Here is a 26,831-nt window from a genome sequence, read left to right on the forward strand (position 1 = left end):
TTACAAGTCTCAACTGTGCTGAAAAAAGGAATTTTAAAGACACTTTTTTGGGGGTCATGTCATAGGTGTGTTTTGTATCAGAAACATTGCACTGCACCCTATGAACAGATCCAGTTTCATTACTGAGCTTTAGCATTTTATTGGTGGGACTCAGTCATCCTGGAAAAGTGAAAGGGTGAAAGAAATTGTCTCTTCTGTAAGCAGCTGAGAAAAAGAAGAAAATAAGAAAGAAAAAAAATAGCAGGGAGACATGGAATAAAGTTTCATTGGTAGGTTTAACATAGCCAGACAGCAGGATTCAATAAAGGGCCGTACCAATATTTTGCCCCACCTGGAATCTTCCTGAATCTATGCCTGTATATTACACTGTATTTTACAGTATCTCTATATTTTATGTTGGCTTAAAAAATAAAATTAAAAAAGGACCTCATTTATTAACTCAAGAACTTGTCTTCCAGAGGTGATTGCGATGCATATTCAGTTCTGACAGAGGCCTATAACACCAGCAAAGTACTCTAGAATAATTAAAGTGGAAGGGAGGAAAAGAAAGTCCAAAGTGTTTTCTTTTTCATGCAACGGATAAAAGAGCAACGTGAAACTACACAGGATTAAACAAGTCCATGTAAAACTTCCTATTCTGCTTTGGCCTATGAGGAGAAGTCATCCTTGCTTAAATTTGCCTTTACATTTCACATTTTATGTGGGAAAGATTGCCTTCAGATCTCAAAGGGAAAGCCCACTAGACTGCAGATCCCTGAGGCACCCAGTCCCATGTGGCCTTTGCTCATGGGCACAGACCCAGCCAGTCTCCAGCCTCTGCCACTAACTGGCCACACCAAAGAGGTGGGAAATTACTGGGACCTGGAAGTCTGAGGATCAGTCCTGATACTTCCTGCCACATAAGAAATACTTCATGTGATTTAAACTGATACTTCAGTTTAAATGCTGAGCAATTCCAACCAATCACAACCTGGTGGCTGGCTAGGTTAGATGTCCATTAAGCCCAGCCCTGGCTTTTCCTATTCAATCTCTGGGATCACCTGTCATGGCCATTTCTTGGGGGAAGATCTGGGCTCCCAGCAGCAGCCTGGCTGCCAGTACATCACTGCAATTGCTGTTTACAAGGGATAAGTGGTTCAGGCAGTCAAAGGGGAAATGCAGTTGAAAGACAGCAGGCAGAGAAGGAACGGCTTGTCATTTCTGCATTGTGTGATGTGATGGCAGAGAAAGTTAACCCCACGACAGATCAGTAAGTCAATTTTTCCATCCTTCTGCTGCCTTATTTTTTGCCTTTATTAAGTCGGCTATTTACCCCAGTTATTTCTGCTTGCACATTCCTATGGTTCAACTCAAGTGATGCCTTATCAGCATTCTACTACTTATCCAAGTTACAGAAGTCCCACTGCTCTGGGACTTGTTAGATAGGAACAGAAAGGAAAGGAGCTTAAAGACAAGCTCTATGCAAAATGAGTGGATGCTTTAAGTAATCATTTCCTTGCCTAGTGGAAAACAGCCACCCCTTTACCCTCCAACTTCATGTCAAAATTTAACCTTGGAAATGAAGATTTTACAGGAGAAAAAGCACTTAAATAGCCAACTGTTTTGATGCTTCACTTCTGCAGAAATGAGCTGTTGTCTTTGATGTATTTATTATACGACATCTGTCTTCTAAATCACAGAGCAATATTAACATCTAGCTTTTGCCATAAATTATAAACATCTAAGTAATTTTCCTGAGTTTTACAAGTGAAGATGTCACCATCTCAATAGCTGTCTTTAGCATGTATACTATGGTATATATTTTATTTCCCCCCACCCCCTAAAAAGAAAGATCAAGCATTTAAAACCATCAGAACAAAGATGATCTGCTATTAACATCATGCTCAGACTAAGCAGAAGTTTGTGATATTAGATGCCATCCCCCTTGCCCCATCCCCCACACAGAAGTGATATTTGTCTTACAACAAAAAAAAAATAAAATAAAGGAAAAAAAGGAGGGAAGGAAACACCACATCTTTGAGACAAATTTTACGACACTCTGAATGATATGTACGCTTTTTATGTTTATGAAACCACCATCTAGCAAAAAATAGCTGCCTAATATTTTGACACGAAGGTCATTTGAAAGTTTTACTGCCTGCAAGCCCGATCCATTTTGTTGACAAAAGGCTCTCTCAGGGCTCTTTAAGGTGTCCCAGCCTGCTCGACTTTCTCTCTGTCTAGCATTTCTATTTCCCCTCCTCACCCCCCTCCCACCAGACTAATTACCAGCTCATTAAGGCTGTCCTAATGAATTATGTTACAGCATTAAGAAAGGGCTTGGAATAAATGCTCATTTAGGTACGGGAGGAGGGACAGAGAGATTACTACTTGTGTCAACCTTGCCAGCTGAAGCTAACTTGATCTGACCACACTCAACACCCAGACCTCCTGCCTCCCCCCCACAAAATCATAAATATTTCAGCTGAAATGAATTTTAGATTGATATAAACATGCTCTTGGGAGGAATTGGTTTCCTAATGCCACAGAAAGAGAAATGCTCAGGAAGGTTACACTCTGTGCACATTGAGCTTGTGCTCTATGAGCTGTGCTGCCTGCACCTGCAAAAGGCTGAGGAGTAACAGGAATGCTCTTCCCTTTCCCACTGCTGTCAGGCAGAAAGGCAAAGGCACCCAGTGCTGGACAGCAGTTATTTATTAAAGGCTCTTCTGCTATATTTTGGATAATTTATGAAGGAAGCCAGGCAGAACAGCTTCAGTTTATGATCACTCCACAGTGCCTAGTGAAATTGTCCCTATTTCTTATACAGAACAGTAGCATTGGCTCCACAAAGAACTCCATGACCCAGCCAAAACTGGGATCAGCTGAGATGAGTGACAATGTCCAGCTCTGTCCTGTGAACTAAATTATTATCATGATGCTTTCTCAGCCAGAGCTTTATCAAAGACCCCTCACCATTTTCCATATTCATCCTAGACTTTTGAATGGCACACCCAAATATGCCATTTTTCAAAGGCAAAACTTGTATTTTATTAATATCTTGGTAATCTTCTGTTGAACAGGTACCTGGGTTGTATATATTGGTACGTGGGCTTTGACTCTGGCTCTCCTGAGGAATTTTTATGGTCTGCAACACCCCCTCATGCATACACACTTTTCCCCTCCTTGGTTTTTTGATGCAAGTAGCTATGGGATTGCAGAAGAAAATTATGCTTCAAATAGGCCTGAATTTCCTCAAAATGCACTGCCAACATTAGTTTTCACTATGTGCACATGAAACATATTCCAACCATAGTCAAGGTAGCAATATGAACACATTAAAATATAACAGCTGAACATGACAGAGATAAGAATTTATTCTCTTGGCATCCCCTGCTTTTTGAGACCTCCAATTACTTTCAGATTTTGCCAAAGAATCATTAAAAGTAGAACAGTTCATACAGTGCCTTCTATTATTGTGCTTCTAGGTTACTTTGTTTTCCAAATGCTTCACAAGAAGAAGTCACAGACATCAGAAAATGGTCATTTTTAAGAAATCCTTCAGTTTTGCCGTATTGCATTTTTAATGGCTTCATTAGCACCCAGCAAGAGTAAATATAATTGCAAACCTATGAGCTGACATTTCCACACAGACCTCAAAACCTTTTTAGCTGTAAAGGCAATAATTTAAGCTGTCTCATGGAATAAGAGGCCACACAAATTCAGAGCTTTTGTACTTTAGTATGTGTCAATAACTGGCTACACTTTAGGAATAATTAAGCTGGCTTTAAGCAGGATCTACACCTAAGATCAGATAGTTTCTGGATGGAAGTTGACTGCAACACTTTTATTTATTTTTAAATACATACACCCTCCAGGATTTAGGAGATGCCACAAGCTAACATTTATTTTATGCCCCTTCATCATCTTCCAGTCATACAAATTAAAAATAATTGCAGGCAAATTTGTGCATACAGCTCCTTGCATTACATAGACACAAGTATATATATTGGACGAACAAAAAATATTAGACAGGCATTTTTCACACTAAGAGACAATCTAGCAGCCAAGCACAAGATTATTCTTATCACTCTTTTGCAGTAAAGCAGGAGAGAGAAGGCAAGCACATATATGGGAGTTTCTGCCAGAGCAGCAGATGACAGAGCTGTTATAGGACAAATAAAAAAATAAGTAAATTTTCCTTTCCCCAGAACATCCCTTTCTCATCCCAAGTTTCTTAATTTCTTTACTTTTTAAATTTTGGTCCTGTTTGGACTGTTTCTTTTTCCTTTCTTCTCCTTTAAAAAGACAAAAAAGCGGGCGGTAAGCATGGGGAGGAGGAGGGAGGGAGAAATGGCCCTTCTCCTCCTTTGGGAGCAGGTGCAGCGTGCCAGCGGTGTGACAGAAGCCATCCTGCCCTGGCAGCAAGGCTGGCGGGTGAATTGGGCGGCCGCGCTATCAGCCGGGGCCATCGGCACGTCCCGCTGCCTATCAGCGCTGTGCCTGGCAGCTGGGGAGATACATTTAGATAAAGCAGCCAGCAATCGTTGATAACAAGTCCCTCAAATGTCAGGCAGCACAAAGGGCAGCATTGATTGCTGCTGTACAGCCCGCCTTTCCTTTTCTTTGGTGCTCTATTTTCCCCCCTCTTTTTAATATAGCAAAGACTCTGGCTGGGATAATCTGCCTGCAGAAAAGGCCATTGTGCTGCTACATGTATTGTATTATTCACTAAATAGAATTTATCAATGTTTCTCTGATTCTCTTTCCTTTCTCCTGCCTTTCCCCTCCATCCCCTTGTTGCTACCTAGTCGCCTCTTCACAGAGGTGGGCCTGATCTGGCAAAGGACAGACACCGAGTCCTAGATGAGACATGTGGGCTCTTTGAAATCCATGGTATAGATTTCCTCCCCTCTCCCACAGCTTTGGATGGGTGCCCAAAGCCAACACTCATCTCAGCTTTCAATTGTTGCTGACACAGAACTGACATGGTTGACATTTTGGGGCCATTTCATCCCAGAAGTTGCGCCAGTCTGAAAATGAAAAGTATTTTGAATATCAGGCATTCAATATGTTCTCTCTTTGAGCTACCCAGTTGAGCCCTGGCAACCTACAAAGCTCAGAGTCAACTCGTGGAGATTTGCTACCACATTTAGCAGAGGCTGCTGCCCCAGCAAGAGACACCCCACCTTCTGCCATGAAAATGAAATGGGACTCTGCAGCAAGAACAGCACTGGCATAAAACACACAATGTAAAGTAACACAGTGAAGGTGCGTTTGACAGTAAGGGCTCCTGTGCTGCAATTGCTGATGCCTCTAGTGGTTCTCTTCAATTTTTCACCCTCAGCCTCTCTTTCCAGAAAATGAAAATAATGTATTGCCTGCTCCCACATGCTAGCTTTGGGCTGCAGGAGCCATCAACTTAGTGTTTACAAAGTTGCCACCAGGTTCCCAGAAGGTCAAACAGTGACACATTTCCAGCCTGTTGTTCAGGACTGTCCTTCACCACAGTTCCCTTCCTCTTGATGCCTGAGAGAGGTAAAAGGAGACCCAGCCCTCAGGCATGCTCACTGCATTCACATCAACACACTCCCCCTCCTGCTATATTTTAAACTGATGTGAATTTAAAGCCAAATCTTTGGTTCAGTAATGAACAGGCTGTTCCCAGCTATTTAAAATAAACCATTACAATCCCCAAGATTTTATAATCATTTTAATTATTATAATTTTAGACTTCATACTTCACCAATAATAGGGCTCAAACAAAAAGTGTGGAGTCCCTAGAGAGATAAAATGACAATGGGTTTTGTCTCATATGCTTGCTATAATTACAACTATTTGATCTGATGCAGTTTTACACTTTTATACTTTTAGCTTTGGTGTTTTGAATGTAAACCTCTCTGAGGATCCTTCTGAAGGCCTGGAGGATTGTATCTCTCTCCTGCAGAGAAACATTTCCTATACTCTCCTGTCTCATGCAGGGATGAGGAGTTGGAAAACATCCATCTCAAGCCACCACAGAGGTGACCACAGCCACAAAGAGCATTCCCAGGCAGCAGCTGCTCTGCAGGGAATGCAGGCTGCTCCCTGGGAAGGGGCTCAGCACTAGCAGCCTTACCAGCTGAAAGCCAAGTGTGCAGGATGAGTCCTCAGGGGGAGTGATGACATGGGCAGCGCTGTGCACCTGGACTTTCCTTGCAACAAGGAGCAACATCTTGTTTCCCATTCACCAGGGTAAGGCAACATGATGTCTGTCCTCTGTCAAACCAGAGGTCTGCCTCGCCACACTGACAACAGCAGCAGCTGCTGGGGGACAAGCACAGGTATCATGGTATGGTTGGAAGCTCAGAGGCAGGAGCAGACTTGCACTTCTGTCCTCTATTCTCCCCCTTCTACCCAGAAATTACACATGCAGCTCTGTTTAGAGCTTTTTAGCAACTCTTAATAGTTCTATCCTACTCTGTATTTGTCCTGCCCTTTTTGAAGCCATTTTTACAGTGCAAGCAAAGTTAAGCATTTCCCTTTATAAAAATAAACACTATTTTGATATAATGAGAGAAGGTTGGCAGGGGGAAAAAAAGTATTTTCCCCATGGAAATGAGGGTTGGCAATTCCTGTAGCATAGTGATCTCTTATTCTTTTCCCTTCAAGTCTGGAAGTGAAGGGGACAGGAGAGAGTTTGTCTTTTCAGACACAGCTTCTTTGATCAGTGTCATTCACTCTGGAGAATGGAATATTGAATTCCTTTTGCAGTCAGCCTGTACTTAAGCACTTTTGAGTCTGGCTGCAGTTTGTGGACTTTGTGAAACATGAGTATCCCTCCCACCTCTCCGCTGCCTTTCTTCCCTGACATAGGGATTTTCAAAGGGCATCATACTGCTTGACCTGAGAAATGGGGTGTTCTAAAATGTCCTTGGCATTGGCTCACATACACAAGGCCATGCTGGGAAATTGGGCAGAAATTGGGCATTACTCTTAAATTGGAGGGCTGCATTCTCACCCCAAGATCATGGGTAGGAGATACAGGAAGTGGAATTCATAGCCACGTATGGCCCAGGCATAAATACAGGCGCAACCTCCACTACTAAAGTACAAGGACCTGAAGCAAAAGAAAAAAAAAATCTATTAAGCTCTTAGGATACAATTTTTGGCAAGGGACAGTACTTCCAATTATACTGAATGTCTGTTAATGCTGATATAACCAAGTCTGCCAGGTTTTCCATTGCAAACCACAAATTTCAGGAGTGTGTAAAACTCTGCTATGCAAATGCATAGCCTGCAGTGAAACTTGGCAGATAAAGCTTCAGCTGGATAAAGGTTTTACAATAATCTTTGTTTAAAACAAAGTTAATTAAATTTGGATTTAACCAGAGTTTCAGCCATTTTTAAGTTACAGAATAATGTCAAGACTTAATTGTACCTTTTATCCGAAGATCTTTAAGTACTGAGGCATCACATAAGCTACACAGCACAGTGGGAAGTTCCTTCCCCCTAACGCTCAGTCCAGAGCAGGAGCAGCAAGGAGCTGGCCTGGGTCTCCCTAAAACCGGCTGCTCATGGCTCTTCGTGCTGCTCTGCAATATCTAGCTGTTTCAGCAGCCACTGCAGACAGGGAGCAGGGAGTGCAGAATCAACACTGTGGGGGTTCTGATGACTAATTCCTCTCCTGCCATCCGGCCCCAAGCCACACCACCCCCTCCATCAGGAAGGGTTGCTACCTATTCACCGTATGATGAATCCCTGCTCTGCCTAGTTCTATTTCACCCAGGTGGAACAGAGCACTTGATAAATCAGATCCAGGGAATTTAAATGACTCTGTTAAATTGGACAGTAAATTAAAAAAAATAAAGAGCTAAAAAAATAGGAACACCATGCTGCTGTGAATATTGGTCAACTTTTTACTAGGGAGGGAGATATGGCTCCAGAGGCTCTCATTTTAAAATGTATCTGTTCCCCAAACTAATCAGTTCGTCCATACTGCAGACTAATTACTGTTGGTATTTTGTATTGCAGCAAGGACAGAGAGGCAACAAAATATATTTGGTCTACTCGAGAGTGGCTACTCTACTACATACAACATAGAAAAATTGCTATATTTTATCAAACCATGAAATTGCTTTAAGAAATGGAACTAAAAAAATCATTTAGTGCCAAGGGTGAATAAATGCTCCCAAGACAGGATGGTTTCTAGCAGTACTTAGCACTAAGTCTTATAAGGACAGATCCATCTTCTCCCCATTTTATAACCAAAAAACTAGAAGTGATTTTGGTTTGTCTTAACTCAGAGACCTAACAAGCGCAAATTTCAGTTCAAGCTGACCCCGGCCCCATCTCCTTGTGTACAGCCAGCCCTTGCTTGTTATCTGACAGCAGGAACAAATAGTCTGTTGAACCTTTTGCTCTGTATGAAAGACCACAGCCATGAGAAAACCACATGGATACAGCAGAATTTAAAATATCTATATTTGCTTATCAAACAAAGAGAAGATAAACACAACATAGAAATTCTGCTTCTCAGGCTAGATCACAGTGGCCCTCCTGATAGTACAAAACTACTCCAAAAATCTCTTGGGGCCTGAAAGCCTTTGTACGCACACCACCCAACAAAAACCACACAAGCATCACTCAGCAAATATTGGATTATCTTGATTTTGTGCAACTCCTTGCAAGTATGCTTTATCCACGATTCAACTTTCCCTTGCTGACAAGGGAGGAAGCAGGCCACTGTGCACCAGCTCCTTTCATGACACAAGGTGAGCAAATTTAGGTAGGGCAGTGCTTTGAGAGCAGATATTTTTGCCATCAGGAAAACTGTCTGATGCTGTTCAATAGGCATGAAAATCGACAGTGCCCCTGCCAGGACCTGGCCTGTGAGAAGCTCAAAGAGATACTTTACTTAGACTTATGTAATTACAGTAGGGGAAACTCTTTGACAAATTTTCACCTGGATTAAACCAGGGCAGAGCCTATTCCTTTGCGTGTGGGATGGGGGCATCCACCTGCAAGAGCTGATGCTGGCTTGCACAGTTGTGCACTGGTTCCCAACTGGGATTATAGCATTTTAACACAAATAAACTCTGTCCTAACCCCAGAAACCTGTCATTGAGCATCCAAAGGTGCTTGTGTGATTGAGAACTTGGGCTCATTGCTCTCTGACACCTTTTGCAGTTATCTCAAAATTCCCACTGCATTTACTATTTGGTTGCATTTTTACCTGTGCCCTCTCTTTAATTGTTTCCAGGTGTTGTACCATAGCATGGGAAAAGGCTTGTTGAAGAGCACAGTCCTGACAACACAATGCAAAAAGGGTTCCTGAGCTACTGGAAGGAAGGTAGGAAGTTTTGAAAGACACCAGTCCCAAAGGCCCCATTGATAATACAGAGCAACAGCTAGAGGAGCTCACAACATTTTCTTGAGTCTCTGTGGCATCCTACTGCCAAATCCTGCAAATAGCACCTGTGACAGGTACTGAAGCACTGCCACAGCCATTGTTAGTCTCAGAGGTCCAGGGGTGGTGGAGTGACAAAATCCATTTGCCGCTCACTTCCACTGTAGGGTGCTTCCATCTAAGATCCCCAAAACAAGGAAGTGCCTGGCCACCTCTGCTTCTCATTGCTCCAATAAAACCATTCTAGGTGTTTCTTAATCTCAGAGGTGAATTTCAGTTTTTGACCTTATGTCTAGGGCAGGGCATAATGAGTGGAGCTGTGCATGATTTACTGGAAGCCGTGCAAAAGGGTCCCAGATCCCATCACAGATCACCCTACACGAAACCAACCCACAACTCATTCAGCACAACTTCTACAGCTCAAAGACGTGAGTTCCAGAAGTTCCTTCTCTTTCCAAATACTCGAAAGACATAAGCTGTGAGGCCACTTGTAGACTCAAAATATATTAACCTGTTCAAAATGCTAATACAAAAGGACAGGGAGGCACTCAGCAACTTCTCATTTTGTCTTTGAGCTCTTGCTGTGTGGGGCTAAAGAGAGTGACCACAAGAAAAGAGCTAATGAATTAATCCAGAGTACAGTTCTGAAAAATTGTTTAAAAGTATTATTTATGGTCTAAAATTATGTTGGGTCTCAGCAGTAAGAAAAAAAAATCAAAGAAAATCCATATCTCTTTGTGTTATTAAGGGTAGAAAATGAGTAAGAAGAAATGGGGAATTATTAAAGGCTTAACTGGTCAAAGTAAAGTGTGGGAAACTTGAAAGGAAGAAAATCCTTTTTCCTCCCCGAGGAGCAGGATGAAGCAGCAAAGGGAGGAAGCGAGGCAGCAAGATAGCTCACTGGGGAGGCCTGTAGCCACAAAGAGCTCAGGATCAGCCTAGGTTTTCATTTAGAACCACATACTTACATGGGATGTTTACTTGGGTGGAGGGAATGCAAGAAATTTTGAACCATTTTCTAGTTCTTTATACAGCTCTAGTGCATAAGGCTGCTAGTGTTTTTGCAATGACAGCTGGCTTGGGTTTTCCCTCACATGTCTGCTTGCAGCACCATTGGAGTAGCTGTCACCCTCTTCATCACTGCAAGGGAACAAATGCCTTCCCAGCCAAGAAGGGATCTGACATTCTATTTCTGTCTCTCTCCTCTGCAGGACAAGTGCTAGGTATCGGAAACAGGGCACTAAGATCAATTGTATCAAGTCAGAAAAAAGCCCCCAAAAAACCAACAGAAAAGGCTCACCCACAGAAAATAAACATTCAGAAATTAAAAATTGCAGGAATGTTTAACAATACACACACTAAGAATGATCCATTTTGACTGGCTTATAATACATTGGTAAACATGGTAATGTCTGCAGAGAGACAATGCTTTCATAAATATATACTGCGTGCAAAAGAAGTTAATTTTTCATCTTTAATCAGGGCAAATTTGGAAAGCAGTCTGCATGCTTCTATGTCTTACAGCCTCCTCCCGAATCCGATACCTAATCCGAGTGTCAGAAGCAGAGAGGCAGAATGCCAATGATCCGGGTAAAAATGTAAAAAGCAGCAGCAACTCTTGCCTGTGGCATTGTAAAAGTCAAACCACTGTAGCAGACCCTACCACCTAATGAGCAGGAAGAAGGGGAGCTCTCACATCCGAGATGCAGGTGTCCTTAAAAGATTTGGCATCAAGGCTGCAGCTTGAAGGCAAGAATTCACTCTCGTCCCCCCTCAAGCAACTGGATGAAGCCAAGCTTTGAATGTCAGAGCCTGTCATTGCAGGCACAGCACAAATGCCCCGCAGTAATGCCACCATCAAGGCAGCACTCAGCTGTCAGAGCACCAGCAGCACAATTCCTAAGAAAACCAGCAAATGCGACAGTGCTTGAATACGAATCTGAAGACAAAGCAGAAACTGCAATCAATTGAGAACGCTCAAGTCAAGACAGAGAAAAGTAACAGTTTGCAGAGGACTTTTCAGTGCTGTGGCAGAAACTCACTGTTGGGTGCCACGAAAGCAAAGGGCCCTGCCTGGGCTGCAGAATGCCTGGCGAGGCTGGACTGTGAAACAGCCGCTCAGTCAGCAGCAGCATGGCCAGCGCTGCTCTGTGATCAGTTCTGCCCAGACAGCCTCTCAGACTCAGGCTTCTTACACACTTCAGAACAAGATTTCTCTCAGTTAACGCTGACTATATAAAGGGTAAATATAAGGTGTATATACAAGGTATCAAAGTTATATAAAGGGTAAGAATAAACAAGTCGTACAAAGTTTTCTCTGACAAAGACTGAGAAAATCCCCTTTAGATGACAAATCATTTTGCTCATTTTAAAAGTCCTTCTAAAAAGGGCCAAGTTGTCCTCATGGGATACCCCTCTTCTACCTATGGTGGGTACCTAGACAACTGGCTTAGGCCTGATGGCTATGTTTTTGATTGCAAAAGCTATTTTAGAAGATTCCAAGCCTAATTATTGAACTTATGTTCCGGCTGGATCTTCTCATTCAAATACAACTCATGTACTGGTTTCCTTTCCAAACAACCAACAGAAAAAATTTATTAAAAAAAAATAAATAAAAACCATTTAAAAACTATAGAAAAAAAAACCAATTACAAGAGAAAAAGATAGTCTTACATCAAGTTCAATAGAGATTTGCTTTTCTGCTTTTTAGTTTTTTTTTTTTCCACTGGTAATTTGGAAATTGGGCTCCTATGTTCTATGCAGTTTTCTAGCACTTTGTGTGGAACAAACCAGCTCCACACATCAGACATCTAACATATGTTGTTTACATAACACTTTCAGCTCTGTTGCTACTCTCTCTGAACTCAACAGTTCTCCAAAATTTGGGATCTTGCAAATTGTTCTATTAGGAATAAGCATTTGGCAGTAGAGCCTGGTATCTATTATAGAAACTCTGCTCTCTGACAAGGAACACCAAGACCCATTTGCCAGGTTTGAGCGTGTCACACGACAGGAGATTTCATCTTCACTGGCATCTGCACACAATCTAAAAAGACTCTCTCTTCTAGTCTGTTCAGGGTTAGTCAAGATAGTTGCTGTCAAAGCTTTCCTCTCTGTCTTCTCCCCCATAATTTCTGAGGCTTGCTCTGTGGTTTTTCTGTATCATGGATACCTGAAGGGTCTGGGTTCCAGATTCCTCAGCCCTAAGGCATTAATATGCATATAGAAAATCATCTGAAGAGCATCACTATGGCCCAAATGGTTTAACCATTTCTACTACTTGAAAAGGAGGACAGCAGTTGTCCCTAAACTCAAAATAGAGCTATCACTGGGTCACACTATAATCTGAGGCTGTGATATCAGAAACTTTTTTTAGTGCATGCATGAGTATGTTCAGAGATTGGGCCAAGATAAAGTGGAACCTTTGGATCACTGTAATGAATAAAACTATAACAAATAATATTAGCAGGACCTTTCCAATTTCCTTTATATCAATTCTAATGTATATTCCCGAGACACGCATCAGAGTAATGTAAAAGAGCTGGGCCTGATTTAAATGCAATGCTTTTGGACTCATGTCCTGTTACCTCCTGCATCTAGAATACGTAATGAGAAGACCATGTGCAGCACTATCTCCAGCTTCTTGTCATCTTACAGCATACTTACAGGGTTACTCATGTCATTGTTATGAAGTCATTAAAGCCATGTGGTACACAGAGGCAGCCTGCTTCTATTTCTGGTCCAGCTCAATACTGGGGGGAAAGTGCCATCCTTTTCTAAGTGGAGTCAGGCTCCCACAGAAACTATGCTGTTGTTATCTTGGATTTGCCCTCTTTGAGCAGCAAGTCCCCAGTGGCCACTTGTGGTGCCCTTAAAGGTACATTTGCTGTCCTTGTAGGAAACTTCCTGGGTAAAACATAAGATCCTGTCTGCAGAAGAGGCCTTTGTTCTCAGTACTAGAGATCTGAAAGCAAAACAAAAGCCGATGGCCTCAATAGAGTAAGTCCAAACATGGGGAGAGACTTCTGATCATGCTTGAACCACTCACATCCAGCACACACCACTCTGAAAAGTACACCTAGAAGATACTTTTACCCTGACTAAATCAAGTGTTTCTCACCTGCAATACCAGATTGAACTGCTGAAGCAAGATTGTAAACAACAGGAGAAAGGGGATTAAAGGGCGAAGAAGATCCTCTCTACATTTCAAAACAAAACAGGAATCTTATTAGCATTTAAATGAACAGACTATCTGGATGGTGAAATCCTTATGAACTGTTGTGCTCTAGACAGAAGTGAATCTTGACCCTCATTACCAAGAGCCACCCTGTGTGCCACAGGGTGTTTGTGAAGCCAGAGAAGCAGATGTTCTCCATGCCAACATATCTTCTCTCTCTGTCTGCCTGCAGTCAAGAGAGACTAGACTTGATGACCCAAATGATTTTTGCTGCTTTTGTTTTCCTTAATAACATTAATATTAATACGATGGCAATGACAAACAAATAAACAAAAAACCCCATAAACCTGGAGCAGGGCACAAGCACAGCAGTGAGCTGCACAGGTCAGCACCCTGCAGTGAGCAGTAATTTGCCTATTTTGTGTCTGAAGGGATAACAAATACTCACCACAGCCTGAATAACCACCGCATGCCTACAGAACTCCTACTGCCAAGAGAAGGGTTGTCACATGCATGGGGTTGTCATGTGCTGCCAGCAGCAGTGCCACTGAGATCTCTGCTTAATGCTTGTATCCCAGTTTTGCTCTTCCTCACCACAACACAGCAAGACTCAGCCCTGCGCCCCAGCCCTTGCCTCCAGCCTGGCAGCTGCACGACTGGGGAGCAGGGCTTGAGGAGGAGGGAGGAAGATAAAGGCTCTTCCTGGCTTATGAGGAAAACTCCACCAAGGAAGAGAGGCCATAGAGGGCACTGCCTTCAGGGAGAGGAAGACAATGAGGAAGGCTTAGGAGATGAACTACATCCGTTCAAACTGGAGTTATTTCCAGCATGGGCTACATTATACAGGGATGAGCACAGAGATACCAAGGCGGTCTTCAAATCTGGGCAGACACCTTCAAATCTCAAGCTATCACTTCAGAGCCCAAGCTGTTGACCCACAGAGGAAGCTCCTCCAGGGAAATAATGATGAGCAACATTCTTGCTGGAGCCATCCCCACACTTTCTTCTACTTCCCTCACTAGGTCTGGTGAATGGATGTAGGCATGCTTCTGTGGCACTGCCACCTCATTATATCATTATTATAGCAATAATCTAGGGCTCTAATCACAACTGCAGCTAAGGACTTGCATAAGCATCTTTCATGTTCCTTGTCTCTTTCCTAGTAAGTTTTTAAGCTCTCGGGAAGAAGAGCTGAAAACATGAAATGAATACACATCAAACCATGAAGCACAGAGAAAAAAAGATTTAAAAAAAGTCATAACTTCTCAGCTCAGCAGGTATGCTGAGGGCACAGCTGAGGTTGGCAGTCCTTTGTCAATGGGATGTGAGATCCATGCACAAACTTTACAAAAAATTTGTATGTGCCAGTGACTGCAGGGGAACTGTAATTAGTCAGAGGCAATGACAACAAAACTCCTGAGAGAGCAACATCAAAACTCACAGGTCTGAATAAAGTTAGATATAAAAAGAAAAAAAAAATCAGCAGCCATGATGAGAGAGAATATACTTGCTCATCCAAACACAATCCTGACCCTTCTTCTTGAAGATGAGTTTCAGGTATCTCTGCTAATGTTCCTGCCTAGCAAGAAGGTGATGCCTTAGGATTTAGCTTTTATATTTTTCAGATCCTGTACTGCTTTAGTGTATAACTCTGAAACTCCATAGCCTGGCAGCTCCTGTTCTCCCATTTTATTCAGACAAAACAATTTCTCTCTAGGCCTGAAACTCAAGGACACTTTATTGTCTCAGACCCTGAGAGATGTAAACAACAGTGAACTGGGGGGGCAAACTTGGAGTAAATTATTTCATTACCTGAAGCTGTGAATGGAGGATTAACCCCTGAGGTAATTGGAGGATTAACCCCTGATATACAATGGACCAAACTTATAACTGTGAAAAAAACTCATGACCATTGTCCATCTTGGGTGTAGCTCCCTGGAGGGTTCTGACTGCCCAAGGTGCACATACTGAAGTCCTTCAATAAATACCCACTTTTATTCTCTTAATCTTGGCTAGTCTCTGTTTTAGGTAGCACTCCAAGGCATCAAAGTCAGTCTCCGTCTCTCCAAGCAAACTCTCTTGAGCAACCTGCTCATTGGGATTCAGCTGCCAATTAAAAAATAAATTTTAAAAATCTCTTTGTTTTTGTGTGTGAAGAACTTTTAACTCAGGCCAGTTCAAAAAGTACAAATGAGCCATTTTCATAATCATGTTTCAGAGGGGGAGGAAACAAACATGACTGCAAAGCCACCAGCTCCAGTTCCTGCCCTAATCCTCCAGTGGGACCAGAGAGAGAAGCCACCACAAAAGAGCTCAGCTCATTAACAACAGGGATAGTAAGAGCCCCAGAAATCTCAGTTTCCTCTGTGAATGAGTGAGCCCAGCTCTGACATGGACACAGCCACCTGAGCGTAAGTAATGTCAGTGTAACCTCAATCTCTTGAGCTGTATTGACTTATTGTAATGATATACTACCTCAGCTTTGCAACAATGGCACACTTTCAGTATATATCCTCTGCTTCTTTTCCACAACATTTACTGATTCCACACTGTTTAAATTCAGAGACTGAAACAAAAACCTTAGCTCAAATTAATTGATGAGGATGTGCCTATTTGATACCAGTGGACAGAGCTGTTGTGCAAACCCAAAGTTTTGGAATGTCCAGTCATTTTTTTGACTACTAGTGATCAAAAACTCCAATTTTATTACAATTTATTTTAATTAAAATTAGGTTTGTTCCTTAAATTTATCTATAAAACCTTATTGTCAGTGTGCCAGCAATTTAATATCTGAATTCCCAACATCATCTGCTGCACTTCTGAACATCAATAATATTGTTTATCCTAGATCACCACTTGAATTGCTTTTCAGAAACAAAAATTACAAAATGTAAAGTTATACAAAATGACAGAGAATTCACCTAAGGACTCACCAACCAATTGAAGACCAGCCACATTCATTCTCATGTAAGAGGTAAGAGTGAGAATTTTATTTACTTGAATCTAGAGAATCCTAATCTACATAGTCCTTGTGGGATGATTTCATGCAAGTTCTGATATTGCAAAGCCAGGTTTGGCTTTGATTACTGCAATCAAAAAATTAGAGCACTGTAAATGGTGCATTGAAGCCTACAGAAACCCCAAACTTTCTGTTCTCTAGGAAAGGAACAGAGCTGAGAGTCAGTAACTGCTGGGCATTCCTAGCTATTAAAGATCAAACTTGGGGAATATCAAATAATACAGGCAACATATTGGAATTTCAATAAGGGCAAAATAGAGCAATAAAAGATAAGAAGCAAACAACCCAGAACTGGATTACCAAGTACAGTGTTACTAGATTCATGCTCTATAGCCTACTTTATACTGCATTTCACCAGAAGACAGAATTTAATATGAGCTGGGGAAGGATGGCTGCATGTGTAGGTGTGTGGATGTTGGGGGTGGGAAATGTTAATAAGGCGAGAACAAGTGAGCATTAATTACAAATGTTTCTCAAATGGCTGTTCCTTATTTTAGTCTCAGATTTACCAGTAGCTGTAAGGGTTGTCTTTTAAAAGCATAGAGAAATGTTTTCTTTTTCCTTTTAGCTGTTTTGGATGGAGCAGGAAATAAACATAAGTTGTGATAATAGAATATAATTATCTACTATCTTCAGATTTCCACATTGTTTTGAAGCTGCTGAGACAGACTTGAGCATACCCATTAAGACCTCTTTTGGTGAGAAAGGTGGGACAAAAAGTCTCCTTATTCCAAAGGCTGCCCACTGACAAAATCTGCATTTCCAACTGAAGAAGAAACCAATCTTCTCTCCTTTTACAGTTGAGGAAGGTCTTGGTTTATTGCTGTCTTTTCCTATTTTTTACCAGGAGCCAACTCAGCTGGGCCAGCATAGCAAAAACCTATCTTCTCAGTGTACTTTTTTGCAGCAGGGTACTATCAGAGCAAGAGGCACAATGCCAAGGCTGAGAAGTCTCATCTCAGTCTACTGCTGGGAGACATTGTAAAGTCACAGGCCAGTTCAGTGATGTCAAGAAATTTATGCCATTTAAATTGTGTCAAAAGGATTAGATTTCAGCCAGATAAATGCAAGGGTATTCTCCTGTCACATGCTATTTCTGTTCCAACCTCAAAATCTGACTGCAGTATGAGGCGTTGCTAGCCAATCATCAGCTACTTTATTAATGGAGAATTGGATTGATTAATGGAATTAATCCCTTATGCAGACTGAGCACACACAGAGTCCATTTGTACACAAAGTGAGAAAGCGAGCCACTTGCCTACCAAGGGAAAGGCTTTCTGACCCTGTACCATCTATCACTCTTCCAAGAGCAGCCAGACAACAAAATAAGTCTAAACTCTGAAGTGTTGTGTTGGGGTATTTTTTTAATATAACTACCTGACTTCTGCTCGGTAAATCCTATCAACAATGAACTACAGCCCTTTCCTTTCAAAGGGCCAGAGATGCAATCACATTATGTCCATGTTGGTTCATACTAATTTAGGGAATATTCTAAGAAATATGTTCATTGAGCTAAGCAGCCAGTGCAACTAGGTTTCCCTTGTGTGCTCTGATAATGATTTTTACCTAGCAGCAGCTGGAAACCAATAGATCTGATGTCTTTCTGGAGAAGCTTCTGTTCCTAGGAAGGTCAGTCATCAAAGAGGATTTGTTTTTCACCTGAGACAAGAGAGATGTTGAGGTCTTATAGATCGGTACAGTGTTAAAGTTCTGCAAATAGCAGAGAACCAGCTTTCAGTAATTACCAGTCTCCTTTCAGAAAGGACTGCAAAAGAGGTCTTTGAGTAGGCTGTATTTACTACTGTGATATAAAGAAAACAGAGCAGAAAACAATGAGGCAATTAGTAGAAGTAGACAAGTGCTTCTGCAGCAAGGTGAAATATTTTCTAGGTTCCCCAAGACCCCAGACAGAGCAAGTAGTCTCAGGAGTTTTGGAGATCTGTCCTGTACATCATCATAAACCTGATGTTATCATAAAGCTGAGGCCAGCCCAGAGACCTCAGCTGAACCAAACCCCAGCCTTTGAATGGTGTGCAAGAATCCCATTTCCAGATTTCCAGACCTGTTTTTTTCAGATTTTTCTTTCTACAAGTATTTCAAAAGGTCTGCTTCAATCCAGTATAGGGTTGGGTTTTTTTATTTCCTTTCCCAAATATTCCAAAGGATGGGGAGGTGCAAGTTTCATTTCAGCTCTAAACATAATGCAGTCTTTTGCTTTACTAATTTTGCACCATTTCATAAGTCAAGTCCTTAAGGCACTTGCTCTAGATAACTGTTGTCAGAGCAGAACCCTGCACCATACTATTAGTACTCTAAAGATTTTCATAGTAGAGCTGAACAATAGTAATCTAACAGCAAATGGCTATAACAAAGGCAATGTCTCCTTGTTTATGAGTGACCCCTGGTTTGCCTGAGTACTGGTATCCTACCCTTCACAGGTCCAGCATAATAAAGGCAGCTCTTTGGTACTTTTCCCTGAGGGGATGGTGCAAAGAGGAGAAAGGCAGAGGTAGAACAAACTGAATCACAACATTCAGACTTTGAGATGAAGAGCATGATTGGGAAGGGAAAGCAAATTGGATGCTTCCACTGCTTCCTACCAGGTGGTGATGCAAAAAGAAGGAAAGAGAAACCATGCAAAGACTTTTCTGACTTGCTTACTGCAATGGAGAGATCAAAGAAAGTTACATGGAGGGCCCCAAAAGGCTTTCCTAGCAAGAGAAAAATGAGAATAAAAGACATGACCACAACATGAAATTTTCAAAGCAGAATCCTAAAGTGAGAGAAACATAGCTATTTTTGAGTTTTATGATCAAATAGATCACACAGCTCACCAAGAGTCCAGGCCAGTTAGTATGCAATGTCAGATAAGAATTTCTGGTGCATCTGAAGGCTAAGAAATTCAAAGGCTTTAGTCAGACCCATGTAGGAGACTTGGTGTTTTGTTATTATTTCCCATCCAGAACCAAACTTTACTACAGTCTTAGAATCTTAGAATCTCCTTTAAGGAAAAGAAAAAAAATAAAATAAATCCACAAAAAAAGAAGAAAAAAAAAAAAAAAAAAAAAACCAACCAAAAAAAAACCCACAAAACCACTACAAAAAAAAAAAAAAAAACACAAAAAAACCACAATAGAAAAAGAGGACCAAAAAAAACCACCACAAAAAAAAAAAAAACACACACACACAAAAACCCCAAAACAATTAAAAAAAAAAAAAAAAAAAAAACAAAAAAAAAAAAAAAAACAACAAAAACCAAAAAAAATACCTTATTAACTCTTTTCAACACTAATTACATTAACCTGTTCCAGGTCCAGAGTTGTACATTCCTCTGCCTCAGGCTTTGGCCCTCGCATGCTCATCATCTGAGATGATGTAACCAGACTAAAATCACTGCATGAATATCCATTTATATCACATCTGTGATTTTTAAAAAGTGTATCTAGTCATGCGTATTTTCCAGTTTTATATTAGGTCCACAAACAGCTGGGCCATTCAAGAGACTTCATCGAGCATAAAAGCAGGAGAGAATAAGCAGAAAACTTTTAAATATAGTTACAGGATACATATGTATGTCCTGCCACAAGGTATTTAAAGCTTAAGAAGTTCATAAGTTGGTAAGCTATTATAAAATGTGTTAGCCTGACAACAGTGAGTCACTTCTTCCCAAGCCATCCAAGCATTAGCAATTGTGGGTGGAGGTGAGGAATGTATAAAAAAAAAAATTATACAAATCACTATTAGGACTATTATTACCCAGAATAACCATGAGGAACACAATAGGTTCTTATTATTCAATGACTTGAAGAGTCATAAGATGAAGGAATTAACAATGCTAAGTGACTTCTTTCTCATTACTAGGAGCATCAAACTGTACCAGATGTAGCAGAGAGACAGTGGAATCTACTGAATGGAATTTTTTTAGAATTCAAAACTTGCTCTGCTTAGATTCTTACAAGTGGAAAACCATTAGACTATTTCCAGAGGTCAGCTGAAGCACAGGAATTGTGTATTTAAAGAAACAATTTTCTCTGAATGAGCACCATAATTTTACACCTGCGCTGCCATCACTAGCTAGACCCAGCTCCACAATCCCCTGGTTCACTAGGAAGCATCCACACCAGTGCTCCTTAGTAAGCACCACAGAAAGAGAAATAGAAGAGACTACCTAATAGACAGACTAAGAGCAACCATTGAAATCAGCACTTCTGTGTTTCCTATGGGGGTCTAAATCTTCCTTTTCTCACCAATGTTATTCCAAATGAGTAAACTGGAGACAGCAGGCAATAGATAAACTCAGGCACCCGCACCTACCAACAGGCAAACGTGTTCTAGCTCCCCTTGTGTAGTTGTTTCTTGCTGAAACTGATCTGTCCCATAAAAGGTTATGATTTCCAAGATATGGGGCAATCTCATAATGAGGTCTAATGCAGCACAAACAACTTCTTGCTAACTCTTCTCACTGATCCTTCAGCTCAGAGGTAATATCAGGTGCTGGCATCAATCCTGTGCTGTAGCAGCAGACCAGTGTGCAGAAACAGAAAAACAACCCCTCAAGGCTTGAGAGGAAACCTTCTGCTTTGGGTCCCATTGAGAGCAAAGCTAATGGAAGAAGATCAAATAGGTCTTTGTCCATCCACTCCTGTATGTTATTAAATCCGTTGCAGTATTCTAGGACAATGCATTGAAGCTATTGTGGATATAGACTCATATTTCAATCCTGTCACGTTTATCCACACACAAAGGACGAAAATTATTCTTCCTGCTAAGATAAGTATGCTAGATGACACAAAAGGAAGCTGTGTGAGAGACCACATGGTTTTACCTCTTCTTTCCTGCCTGTGTTGGACCTTATATAAAATGATCTCTTGTCTTTTCAGAAAGACAGGCAGTAGCCATTTATAGGTATGCAGCAGAGAAAGCAAGAAACATAATAGTTACTTATTTGGTGCCTAGCAATGGGCATATAAAGGGGATTTGACGGGAAGATTTACAGACAAGGAAGAAACAATTCAGAAAGCTTCTTCAAATGCACTGTGTAACATATTACTGAGGTTTTCAGATTTTTTTTCCATCCAGAGCTCAGTGCCAGAGGTTTTGAAAAACAGCTTCACAAAACAATCACAATGATTTTAATTAGAAGTGAAAGAAGCTTACGGTATGTAAACACATAGCAGGGAGCAAGTATACCCACAAGCTGATTAGTAGCTCTTCCTCAGAATTCTGCAAAGAAAAAGTCAAAAACCTACTTTAAAGAGCCCAGGAGACAGGCATAAGATGAAATAATTCATTCAGACATAACACACAGGATTTTGGGTGAGAAGAAAACCCATTATTTTTCAACTCTTCAAGCTCCTCATATACCCAAAAAGCATGGTGAAACACTATTATTTCCAGCTAACCACACTTTCTGCCAGAAGTTGCTCCCTTAGTAGGAGCATATTGTCAAGGCCCTGTGGCCTGCTCAGCCGCACCTGATAGCAAACTGGCTTTTTGTTCTGTTCCACACCATTGGCACAGGAACAGCTGAGGCAAGGGTAAGTCCTCCCCTTCACAGGCACGGGAAGCAGAGCAAGGGACAGCCATTTCCATGGACAATAAGAACCATTTTGCTGGTTCACACTAAATGACCAGCTCAAGTACTTTCCCAAACTGCTATAGGCAGACTCACTCACACATCTCTGAAAACCCTGATCCCTGCACCATGTTCTGTTTTTACTCAAACACAGTGCCAACTCATGGACAAGTTTATGAGTATTTTCCATTCATCTCACCATTGAGATGTTTCTGCAAACCTGGGCTTTTCCTCCAGGAGGAAAAGCAGAGGGGATGTAAGTAATTCAAGGAGATATCCAGCTTCATAGTACATGTGGAGGAGAAAAAAAAAGGCAAAATTAAATCTGTCAGACTGTTCTCTCACTTCTGCCTCAGATGTATCAGGGCATACTAAGAAAACCACATTCAATGTCTCAGTTTCTAATCCTGTTACACAAGGGTATCAATACTGCCCAATATCATGCAGGTATGTGAGGGCTCGGGATCCATATGACTCTCTAGATTTTAAAATGGAAATCTGTATATACAAGTGCAACAGCCTATCAGAGTATCATCAAAACTGAACCCAAACTTCGAGGGAATGTTTTAGTGGCAAAGAAATGAAAATAATTTCTCTTTGTTCTCTAGATTCCAAGATATGAACAACACTGTCAAATAGCTCTAGAAAATAACATCCAGTGAAGCAATACAGACTTCTCTTTGTGAGGACTGTTTCATTATAAATTCATTTAATTCTGAGTCAGAAGACTCACAAGTCTTTCCTGGATTTTGTTTGCATGCTCTTAGAATTGTTTCCCTTGTTGTCATATTCCCTCTTGCCAATACAGAAAGAAGAGAAATCCTAATGCTCTTCATTACAAACTACCCAGCTTTATTAGGTTGCAGAGACATTACCACAGATTTAATCTATTAAAGCCATTAGTAATTGCCAAGTATGGAGTAACATCATTTTCCAGAGTTAAGGAAGAGACAGAAAACAATGTGAAGATGTATAAATAAGACAAAGTAAAAATCAGAACACTCCAGGACTTTCCAGCATGATTTTTATATTTATCAGGTTTCCTGCATTTCTCCTCTCTACCATCCATTTGCACTTTGCCTCTGTTATTCCAATGTCCCATAGTCTTTCTTTCCTCACCACTTCAGTCCCAGAGACAAAATTCAATTACAGACAATATAAAGATAATATTTCATTGAGGCCAGATGACCAAGAGGTCTCTCAGGACTGAGGCTACTGTCATCTAGCACGAAGGTATTGTGCAGGGAAGGGATGTCCACCTTCTTATTTATTTATTTAAACTTGGGATTGTTATCTTGCTGTAAATTGCAAGGGGCCACAAGTGCTTGCAGGTTTTACTAACATCTAGGCAAGGTCAGCACTAATACAGAGGCTGATGATTCAGCCTCAGCTAATTCACCTGTCAGTAAAACCAAAAATGCCTTGGTGCATCCACTGCCCTTTCATGGTGTAACATTAAAAAACTTCTTGTCACTGAAGACAAATTAAAAAATTAATTTTTTTTTGCCTAGTAATAGCTTTAATGAACTTCTGTAATCACAGGGCCTGCCTACGCCAGGTGGATTGCACTGCAGAGGGTCTCAGACACTCCTCCAAGTCTCAAACAGCATACTTGGGTTGATTGGTGCTCAAGTTTCACCAAGTTGCATGTTTAGTCATAGCAACTCTCTTCCTTTGTCTTTTCAGCCTTTTCAGTAATAGAAAAAGAAAAAAAGTCCATGAACAATCAGGATAGTTATGCTTCATATTTAATGACACAAAAACCTCAACAGGGTTAGATAATCATGTAACAGGTCCAGGTAAGCATGTGAGCTACCCACCATCCATAAGGAGGGAGCTCCTCAGGTAATGGCCTCTCAAATACTGACCCTACTGAAATAAATGTCAGAGCTCACAAGGACTTCAGAGTAGCAATTTTACCTTCCTAAAATTAAAAATTTGCTTTGAATATCCCCAAGAACAGACAATCCAGAGATTTCAGGTGCTTTTGTTTTGTCAAGGTATCAGTACTTCGTAAAGAGACTTGGCCACAGTTTCGATTTAAGTTAAAAGGAGACCACAATAAGAGACACGCAGGCATTAACAGTAAAGCCAATATATTTTAGACTGAATTAAACCATGCTCAAGTAATTTTGTCTGTCTGGTAATTGTCATCTTCCTCATATTTTTAAGAGCTGCCTGGGTTGGTATTTTCTTCATCTGCTTTCTTCTTTTTCTCCCTTCTAGAAAACTTTTGGATAAATTTGAGGTGCAGCTTGGCTAAGGCCACTATTAAGAAAACTTAAAAACTTACTAACAATATCACTTTAAAGCAATATTTAACACATGTTGTTCTACAGCTACCTCAAATTTTTCAAGAGAAAGGCTTTCATCTCACCTGCTGGATGAAATAGAACAGGGTGTGGGTTTTTTTGTGAAACACTAGGAAGAAATACTGTTGTTATGTGTAACACTTAATAAAAATGGCACCAAAAGCATTTTCTTTGAAAGCAAGCTGCACTAATATGCTTGGTTTTTCACTAGGTTTTCTCCAGCTCAGAAGTCCTGCTCCCCTTTAGCATTGCTCTCCTGAAGGTAGAGAGTACTCTTTGTATGAGCTGATATGAAGCAGTGTATAAAAATATTTTGCTCCACTGTAAGAAAGGAGGGGGCAGGAATAGGCATGTACTGGAATTTATAGTTTACAGACATTTACTCAGGTGGAGAAAGCTTTAACTACCAATGAACTTCCTAGCAGCTGCTAGCAGTTACTTATAGATGACATCAGTAAGAAATGTAATGAAGAAATAGTAAATGGAATTTTATCATAAGAGGAACTTTTCATTTTAAATGCAGTGGCTTTTTGAATTAAAAGTGACTTGGCCAGGTTTCAGGATTAGTGACCGCTCACTTGTCTGGTTGACTGTGTCTATATATCATGCAGTTTACTGAGACCACACAATCAAAACATCCCACCTTGAGTTTGGATTGACCCTTTAAGGACTTAAGAGCAGTTTTAGAGAGAGAATTAAATTCACAGTTGTGCCTATAAAATTAAACTGCTGCTTTTTGATAGACTCGTAACTTGTCTGAGACACTGAGTTCCTTCTGAATGATTATAGCCTGATCCAAACAAAGCAGCAAGTGTAAAAATTGAGAAAGCTACCACAAAATAGAAGAGTGGTCTTATAAAAAACAGTACTATATTACAAGAAGTTAATTGTAACTGTACACACAGGCAGAAAAATGTTACTGGAATATTAGGCTCAGAAATACACATGCACAAAAAATTTGCAGCTTTCTTCTCCTGGCTATCTGCATACCAAAGCACCTGCTACAGTGCAGTCATAACCTGACTAGTTAAGTTTTCATGGGTTATTATTTTCTGAAACATCATTACAAGAAGGGAAAAAATAGTTACTCAGTTCTTGAGGCTCAGCTGCTTTCCTGCAGGACTGCAATTACGTACTGTAGAGCTGAGGGAGCAGACCTCAGGACAGCAAACCCTGCTGCCCTTCAGCCCTGGTGCTCACCAAGAAATTTCACAAGTTCCTGCATCAGAGGTTATCCATCTCCTCAAACAGCATGAGCAGAGGATTCAGGAACCTGATTTAGCTGGAGCCAAGTAGGGAGCTTTCACCAAGCACACAGGAGCATTGTTACTCCTGGTTGATGGGCAGCTGGGAGCACTGATAACTTCTGCTGGCTGAAACAGGTTTAGAAGTGGGAATTTCTTACAGCACTCTCTGTCCTATACTGGTAACCCAGCTGCCAACTCTGGGTGCATAACAGAGCTGTGAGGCAGAAAGTAACCCTGATAGCAGCAATAGTTGCCAGTCTGTCTTCCTCAGAGGGTACCCACAACACAAGAGAAATACGTGAGCACAGCCCATAACCTTTACAAGCTAACCATGCTTAGAGTCTAATCTACCACAGTCAACTGAAATGGAAGGTGTATGACATCCTTACCCTTGGCTGAAAATGGTGATGGCACAGGAAAAACTATGCACCAAGTCTGTTTCTGAGTATAAGCCAACATATCCAAATATTAAAAGAGTCTAGGCACCAGAAGGTTAAATAACAACATGGGCGTATTCAGGAAAACTAAAATAACATATGGATCAAAATCCTTCCTTTCTTAGCTCATGGTCACCTACTGCAAAAACATCTGTACAAGGCTAAAATATTATTTGCATATTTATCATCAATTATGGTGTACAAGCTAAAGGTCCAAATAGACACGACAGAGCTGCAGAAAAGACTGTAAGAGCAATTCTCATCATATCCCAGCTAGGTAAGTTTTACTCACCATGGAAAAACAACCCAAGGACCTCAGGAACACAACACAGCATCACTGAGGGGCCTTCCTAGGTTCCTTCATCAGTTTAGCTGCAGGCTGACAGCCAGCTGCTGTGGAACAGTAACAGCCTAAGGAAGTGGATTCAGCTGTTTCCACCATTATCAATAGAATGGCCTCAGGTGAGAGACCCCTGGCCATCTGTGGCCCCTGCTGCCCATACAGAAGGCAGCCAGCCTGTCTACCACAGTGGCCAGGCCACAGCACCTCCAGCTGGAGCTGCCCCTCCAGAGTGAAGCAGGGGCAGACAGTGCCTATTTATAGCATCTCTGTGCTGGTATGGAGTCTGTAGAATGAATTTTGCTGGGCTCTGAAGACTGATGAAGAAAACACTTTTAGCCAAGTGACAGCTCTGTG

At 41.2% G+C, this 26,831-nt stretch overlaps 1 long non-coding RNA gene across 3 annotated transcripts; it reads left to right on the forward strand.

Moving 5' to 3' along the window:
• The first annotated feature begins 1,075 nt into the window (after positions 1–1,075).
• On the forward strand, positions 1,076–15,949 carry LOC134416760 (uncharacterized). Of its 3 annotated transcripts, none has more exons than XR_010027369.1 (3): positions 1,076–1,249; positions 9,221–9,310; positions 15,763–15,949. It is a non-coding gene; the product is annotated as an uncharacterized LOC134416760 (long non-coding RNA). The 3 variants fall into 3 exon arrangements; XR_010027370.1 differs by lacking the exon at positions 15,763–15,949 and adding an exon at positions 10,892–11,659; XR_010027371.1 differs by lacking the exon at positions 15,763–15,949 and adding an exon at positions 9,664–9,787.
• The last annotated feature ends 10,882 nt before the right edge of the window (positions 15,950–26,831 follow it).

The sequence above is a fragment of the Melospiza melodia genome, chromosome 3, assembly GCF_035770615.1.
Source record: "Melospiza melodia melodia isolate bMelMel2 chromosome 3, bMelMel2.pri, whole genome shotgun sequence".
NCBI lineage: Eukaryota > Metazoa > Chordata > Aves > Passeriformes > Passerellidae > Melospiza > Melospiza melodia.